Source organism: Cherax quadricarinatus, unplaced genomic scaffold (assembly GCF_038502225.1).
Source record: "Cherax quadricarinatus isolate ZL_2023a unplaced genomic scaffold, ASM3850222v1 Contig1935, whole genome shotgun sequence".
NCBI lineage: Eukaryota > Metazoa > Arthropoda > Malacostraca > Decapoda > Parastacidae > Cherax > Cherax quadricarinatus.
The window spans coordinates 1-7,645 of NW_027196961.1; positions in this window are offsets into that span (position 1 = coordinate 1).

Genomic DNA, 7,645 nt, shown 5'->3' on the forward strand with positions numbered 1-7,645 from the left:
CAAGAAACAACAGTGTTCTCAGTGTTCACAGTGTTCTCAGTGTTCACAGTGTTCTCAGTGTTCACAGTGTTCTCAGTGTTCACAGTGTTCTCAGTGTTCACAGTGTTCTCAGTGTTCTCAGTGTTCTCAGTGTTCACAGTGTTCACAGTGTTCACAGTGTTCACAGTGTTCACAGTGTTCTCAGTGTTCACAGTGTTCTCAGTGTTCTCAGTGTTCACAGTGTTCTCAGTGTTCTCAGTGTTCACAGTGTTCTCAGTGTTCACAGTGTTCTCAGTGTTCTCAGTGTTCTCAGTGTTCTCAGTGTTCACAGTGTTCTCAGTGTTCACAGTGTTCACAGTGTTCTCAGTGTTCTCAGTGTTCTCAGTGTTCACAGTGTTCAGTGTTCACAGTGTTCTCAGTGTTCACAGTGTTCACAGTGTTCTCAGTGTTCTCAGTGCTCACAGTGTTCACAGTGCTCTCAGTGTTCTCAGTGTTCACAGAGTTCATAGTGTTCAGTGTTCACAGTGTTCACAGTGTTCACAGTGTTCTCAGTGTTCTCAGTGTTCACAGTGTTCTCAGTGTTCACAGTGTTCACAGTGTTCTCAGTATTCTCAGTATTCACAGTGTTCTCAGTATTCTCAGTGTTCTCAGTGTTCTCAGTGTTCTCAGTGTTCACAGTGCTCTCAGTGTTCACAGTGTTCTCAGTGTTCACAGTGTTCTCAGTGTTCACAGTGTTCTCAGTGTTCTCAGTGTTCTCAGTGTTCACAGTGTTCACAGTGTTCACAGTGTTCACAGTGTTCTAAGTGTTCACAGTGTTCTCAGTGTTCTCAGTGTTCTCAGTGTTCACAGTGTTCTCAGTATTCTCAGTGTTCTCAGTGTTCTCAGTGTTCTCAGTGTTCACAGTGTTCACAATGTTCTCAATGTTCACAGTGTTCTCAGTGTTCTCAGTGTTCACAGTGTTCTCAGTGTTCACAGTGTTCTCAGTGTTCTCAGTGTTCACAGTGTTCTCAGTGTTCTCAGTGTTCACAGTGTTCTCAGTGTTCACAGTGTTCACAGTGTTCTCGGTGTTCACAGTGTTCTCAGTGTTCTCAGTGTTCACAGTGTTCTCAGTGTTCACAGTGTTCACAGTGTTCTCAGTGTTCACAGTGTTCACAGTGTTCACAGTGTTCTCAGTGTTCTCAGTGTTCACAGTGTTCTCAGTGTTCACAGTGTTCACAGTGTTCTCAATGTACTCAGTGTTCTCAGTGTTCTCAGTGTTCACAGTGTTCTCCGTGTTCACAGTGTTCACAGTGTTCACAATGTTCTCAGTGTTCAGTGTTCACAGTGTTCTCAGTGTTCACAGTGTTCTCAGTGTTCTCAGTGTTCTCAGTGTTCACAGTGTTCACAGTGTTCACAGGGTTCTCAGTGTTCTCAGTGTTCTCAGTGTTCACAGTGTTCACAGTGTTCTCAGTGTTCACAGTGTTCTCAGTGTTCTCAGTGTTCACAGTGTTCACAGTGTTCTCAGTGTTCTCAGTGTTCTCAGTGTTCACAGTGCTCACAGTGTTCACAGTATTCTCAGTGTTCTCAGTGTTCTCAGTGTTCACAGTGTTCACAGTGTTCACAGTGTTCACAGTGTTCACATTGTTCACAGTGTTCTCAGTGTTCACAGTGTTCTCAGTATTCTCAGTGTTCTCAGTGTTCTCAGTGTTCACAGTGTTCACAGTGTTCAGAGTGTTCTCAGTGTTCTCAGTGTTCACAGTGTTCTCAGTGTTCACAGTGTTCTCAGTGTTCTCAGTGTTCACAGTGTTCACAGTGTTCACAGTGTTCACAGTGTTCTCAGTGTTCACAGTGTTCTCAGTGTTCTCAGTGTTCACAGTGTTCACAGTGTTCACAGTGTTCTCAGTGTTCTCAGTGTTCTCAGTCTTCACAGTGTTCTCAGTGTTCACAGTGTTCTCAGTGTTCTCAGTGTTCACAGTGTTCACAGGGTTCTCAGTGTTCTCAGTGTTCACAGTGTTCACAGTGTTCTCAGTGTTCTCAGTGTTCTCAGTGTTCACAGTGTTCACAGTGTTCACAGGGTTCTCAGTGTTCTCAGTGTTCTCAGTGTTCAAAGTGTTCACAGTGTTCTCAGTGTTCTCAGTGTTCTCAGTGTTCACAGTGTTCTCAGTGTTCACAGTGTTCTCAGTGTTCACAGTGTTCACAGTGTTCACAGTGTTCTCAGTGTTCACAGTGTTCTCAGTGTTCATAGTGTTCACAGTGTTCTCAGTGTTCACAGTGTTCACAGTGTTCTCAGTGTTCATAGTGTTCACAGTGTTCTCAGTGTTCACAGTGTTCACAGTGTTCTCAGTGTTCTCAGTGTTCTCAGTGTTCACAGTGTTCTCAGTGTTCACAGTGTTCACAGTGTTCACAGTGTTCTCAGTGTTCACAGTGTTCACAGTGTTCTCAGTGTTCTCAGTGTTCTCAGTGTTCTCAGTGTTCACAGTGTTCTCAGTGTTCTCTGTGTTCTCAGTGTTCTCAGTGTTCACAGTGTTCTCAGTGTTCACAGTGTTCTCAGTGTTCACAGTGTTCACAGTGTTCTCAGTGTTCACAGTGTTCTCAGTGTTCACAGTGTTCACAGTGTTCTCAGTGTTCACAGTGTTCACAGTGTTCACAGTGTTCTCAGTGTTCACAGTGTTCTCAGTGTTCTCAGTGTTCTCAGTGTTCACAGTGTTCACAGTGTTCACAGTATTCTCAGTGTTCTCAGTGTTCTCAGTGTTCACAGTGTTCACAGTGTTCACAGTGTTCACAGTGTTCTCAGTGTTCACAGTGTTCACAGTGTTCACAGTGTTCTCAGTATTCTCAGTGTTCTCAGTGTTCTCAGTGTTCACAGTGTTCACAGTGTTCACAGTGTTCTCAGAGTTCACAGTGTTCTCAGTGTTCACAGTGTTCACAGTGTTCACAGTGTTCACAGTGTTCACAGTGTTCTCAGTGTTCTCAGTGTTCATAGTGTTCTCAGTGTTCACAGTGTTCTCAGTGTTATCAGTGTTCACAGTGTTCACAGTGTTCACAGTGTTCACAGTGTTCTCAGTGTTCTCAGTGTTCAGTGTTCACAGTGTTCTCAGTGTTCTCAGTGTTCACAGTGTTCACAGTGTTCTCAGTGTTCACAGTGTTCTCAGTGTTCTCAGTGTTCACAGTGTTCTCAGTGTTCTCAGTGTTCACAGTGTTCTCAGTGTTCACAGTGTTCACAGTCTTCTCAGTGTTCTCAGTGTTCTCAGTGTTCTCAGTGTTCACAGTGTTCTCAGTGTTCTCAGTGTTCTCAGTGTTCACAGTGTTCTCAGTGTTCACAGTGTTCACAGTGTTCTCAGTGTTCACAGTGTTCACAGTGTTCACAGTGTTCTCAGTGTTCTCAGTGTTCACAGTGTTCACAGTGTTCTCAGTGTTCACAGCGTTCCCAGTGTTCTCAGTGTTCTCAGTGTTCTCAGTATTCTCAGTGTTCTCAGTGTTCTCAGTGTTCACAGTGTTCTCAGTGTTCACAGTGTTCTCAGTGTTCTCAGTGTTCACAGTGTTCACAGTGTTCACAGTGTTCTCAGTGTTCACAGTGTTCTCAGTGTTCTCAGTGTTCTCAGTGTTCTCAGTGCTCACAGTGTTCACAGTATTCTCAGTGTTCTCAGTGTTCTCAGTGTTCACAGTGTTCACAGTGTTCACAGTGTTCTCAGTGTTCACATTGTTCACAGTGTTCTCAGTGTTCACAGTGTTCACAGTGTTCTCAGTATTCTCAGTGTTCTCAGTGTTCTCAGTGTTCACAGTGTTCACAGTGTTCACAGTGTTCTCAGTGTTCACAGTGTTCTCAGTGTTCTCAGTGTTCACAGTGTTCACAGTGTTCACAGTGTTCTCAGTGTTCTCAGTGTTCTCAGTGTTCACAGTGTTCACAGTATTCACAGTGTTCTCAGTGTTCTCAGTGTTCTCAGTGTTCACAGTGTTCACAGTGTTCTCAGTGTTCACAGTGTTCTCAGTGTTCTCAGTGTTCACAGTGTTCACAGTGTTCACAGGGTTCTCAGTGTTCTCAGTGTTCACAGTGTTCTCAGTGTTCTCAGTGTTCTCAGTTTTCTCAGTGTTCACAGTGTTCACAGTGTTCACAGGGTTCTCAGTGATCTCAGTGTTCTCAGTGTTCAAAGTGTTCACAGTGTTCTCAGTGTTCTCAGTGTTCCCAGTGTTCACAGTGTTCTCAGTGTTCACAGTGTTCTCAGTGTTCACAGTGTTCACAGTGTTCACAGTGTTCTCAGTGTTCACAGTGTTCTCAGTGTTCACAGTGTTCACAGTGTTCTCAGTGTTCACAGTGTTCACAGTGTTCACAGTGTTCTCAGTGTTCTCAGTGTTCTCTGTGTTCACAGTGTTCTCAGTGTTCACAGTGTTCACAGTGTTCTCAGTGTTCACAGTGTTCACAGTGTTCTCAGTGTTCACAGTGTTCTCAGTGTTCTCAGTGTTCACAGTGTTCTCAGTGTTCTCAGTGTTCTCAGTGTTCTCAGTGTTCACAGTGTTCTCAGTGTTCACAGTGTTTACAGTGTTCTCAGTGTTCACAGTGTTCACAGTGTTCACAGTGTTCACAGTGTTCTCAGTGTTCACAGTGTTCTCAGTGTTCTCAGTGTTCTCAGTGTTCACAGTGTTCACAGTGTTCACAGTATTCTCAGTGTTCTCAGTGTTCTCAGTTTTCACAGTGTTCACAGTGTTCACAGTGTTCACAGTGTTCTCAGTGTTCACAGTGTTCACAGTGTTCTCAGTGTTCACAGTGTTCACAGTGTTCTCAGTATTCTCAGTGTTCTCAGTGTTCTCAGTGTTCACAGTGTTCACAGTGTTCACAGTGTTCTCAGTTTTCTCAGTTATCACAGTGTTCTCAGTGTTCACAGTGTTCTCAGTGTTCACAGTGTTCACAGTGTTCACAGTGTTCTCAGTGTTCTCAGTGTTCACAGTGTTCTCAGTGTTCACAGTGTTCTCAGTGTTCTCAGTGTTCACAGTTTTCACAGTGTTCACAGTGTTCACAGTGTTCTCAGTGTTCTCAGTGTTCACAGTGTTCACAGTGTTCACAGTGTTCTCAGTGTTCTCAGTGTTCACAGTGTTCACAGTGTTCTCAGTGTTCTCAGTGTTCACAGTGTTCTCAGTGTTCTCAGTGTTCACAGTGTTCACAGTGTTCACAGGGTTCTCAGTGTTCTCAGTGTTCTCAGTGTTCACAGTGTTCACAGTGTTCTCAGTGTTCTCAGTGTTCTCAGTGTTCTCAGTGTTCACAGTGTTCACAGGGTTCTCAATGTTCTCAATGTTCTCAGTGTTCACAGTGTTCACAGTGTTCTCAGTGTTCTCAGTGTTCACAGTGTTCTCAGTGTTCACAGTGTTCTCAGTGTTCACAGTGTTCACAGTGTTCTCAGTGTTCTCAGTGTTAACAGTGTTCTCAGTGTTCACAGTTTTCACAGTGTTCTCGGTGTTCACAGTGTTCTCAGTGTTCACAGTGTTCTCAGTGTTCACAGTGTTCACAGTATTCTCAGTGTTCACAGTGTTCACAGTGTTCTCAGTGTTCACAGTGTTCTCAGTGTTCTCATTGTTCACAGTGTTCACAGTGTTCTCAGTGTTCACAGTGTTCAGTGTTCTCAGTGTTCACAGTGTTCTCAGTGTTCACAGTGTTCAGTGTTCACAGTGTTCTCAGTGTTCTCAGTGTTCACAGTGTTCAGTGTTCTCAGTGTTCATAGTGTTCAGTGTTCACAGTGTTCAGTGTTCACAGTGTTCAGTGTTCACAGTGTTCTCAGTGTTCTCAGTGTTCACAGTGTTCACATTGTTCTGTGTTCACAGTGTTCACAGTGTTCACAGTGTTCTCAGTGTTCACAGTGTTCACAGTGTTCTCAGTGTTCACAGTGTTCTCAGTGTTCACAGTGTTCACAGTGTTCTCAGTGTTCACAGTGTTCTCAGTGTTCACAGTGTTCACAGTGTTCACAGTGTTCACAGTGTTCTCAGTGTTCACAGTGTTCACAGTGTTCACAGTGTTCTCAGTGTTCTCAGTGTTCTCAGTGTTCACATTGTTCTCAGTGTTCACAGTGTTCACAGTGTTCACAGTGTTCTCAGTGTTCACAGTGTTCACAGTGTTCTCAGTGTTCACAGTGTTCTCAGTGTTCACAGTGTTCACAGTGTTCTCCGTGTTCACAGTGTTCACAGTGTTCTCAGTGTTCTCAGTGTTCACTGTGTTCACAGTGTTCACAGTGTTCTCAGTGTTCACAGTGTTCACAGTGTTCAGTGTTCTCAGTGTTCACAGTGTTCACAGTGTTCACAGTGTTCTCAGTGTTCACAGTGTTCACAGTGTTCTCAGTGTTCACAGTGTTCTCAGTGTTCTCAGTGTTCACAGTGTTCACAGTGTTCTCAGTGTTCACAGTGTTCACAGTGTTCTCAGTGTTCACAGTGTTCTCAGTGTTCTCAGTGTTCACAGTGTTCTCAGTGTTCACAGTGTTCACAGTGTTCTCAGTGTTCACAGTGTTCTCAGTGTTCACAGTGTTCTCAGTGTTCACAGTGTTCACAGTGTTCTCAGTGTTCACAGTGTTATCAGTGTTCACAGTGTTCACAGTGTTCTCAGTGTTCACAGTGTTCTCAGTGTTCTCAGTGTTCTCAGTGTTCACAGTGTTCACAGTGTTCACAGTGTTCACAGTGTTCTCAGTGTTCATAGTGTTCACAGTGTTCTCAGTGTTCTCAGTGTTCTCAGTGTTCACAGTGTTCACAGTGTTCTCAGTGTTCACAGTGTTCACAGTGTTCTCAGTGTTCACAGTGTTCACAGTGTTCTCAGTGTTCACAGTGTTCACAGTGTTCTCAGTGTTCACAGTGTTCACAGTGTTCTCAGTGTTCACAGTGTTCACAGTGTTCTCAGTGTTCACAGTGTTCTCAGTGTTCACAGTGTTCTTCCATGTTCACAGTGTTCACAGTGTTCACAGTGTTCACAGTGTTCTCAGTGTTCTCAGTGTTCACAGTGTTCTCAGTGTTCACAGTGTTCACAGTGTTCTCAGTGTTCACAGTGTTCACAGTGTTCTCAGTGTTCACAGTGTTCACAGTGTTCTCAGTGTTCACAGTGTTCTCAGTGTTCTCAGTGTTCACAGTGTTCTCAGTGTTCACAGTGTTCTCAGTGTTCACAGTGTTCTCAGTGTTCACAGTGTTCACAGTGTTCACAGTGTTCTCAGTGTTCACAGTGTTCACAGTGTTCACAGTGTTCTCAGTGTTCAGTGTTCACAGTGTTCACAGTGTTCACAGTGTTCTCAGTGTTCTCAGTGTTCACAGTAAGCAAATTCTTTTCCCTCATGTTTCACATCATGATCATCTCATGAGCTGGACCTCTGCCAGAAATAACTAATAAAACTTCTCCAATGGGTCAGAGAGAGAGAGAGAGAGAGAGAGAGAGAGAGAGAGAGAGAGAGAGAGAGAGAGAGAGAGAGAGGCCAACATTGTCAAGGTACCACACTTAGGTCCACTCAAAGGACAGCGAGAAGTGAGCTTCTTCGCCACAAGACGGGCAGCCAGCAGCAACTTGACTCTGGCTGTACACTTCTCCAGAGCATCACCTTGCCTGTGATCATTTATCCGCAGGATGACTCGAGTATGGAACACATTCGTACAGCATAATGATGTCAACGAGATAAAGTCAGTTGATCACATGAAAATGCTGGCCCACAGTTGGCTCCAACTTCATCCT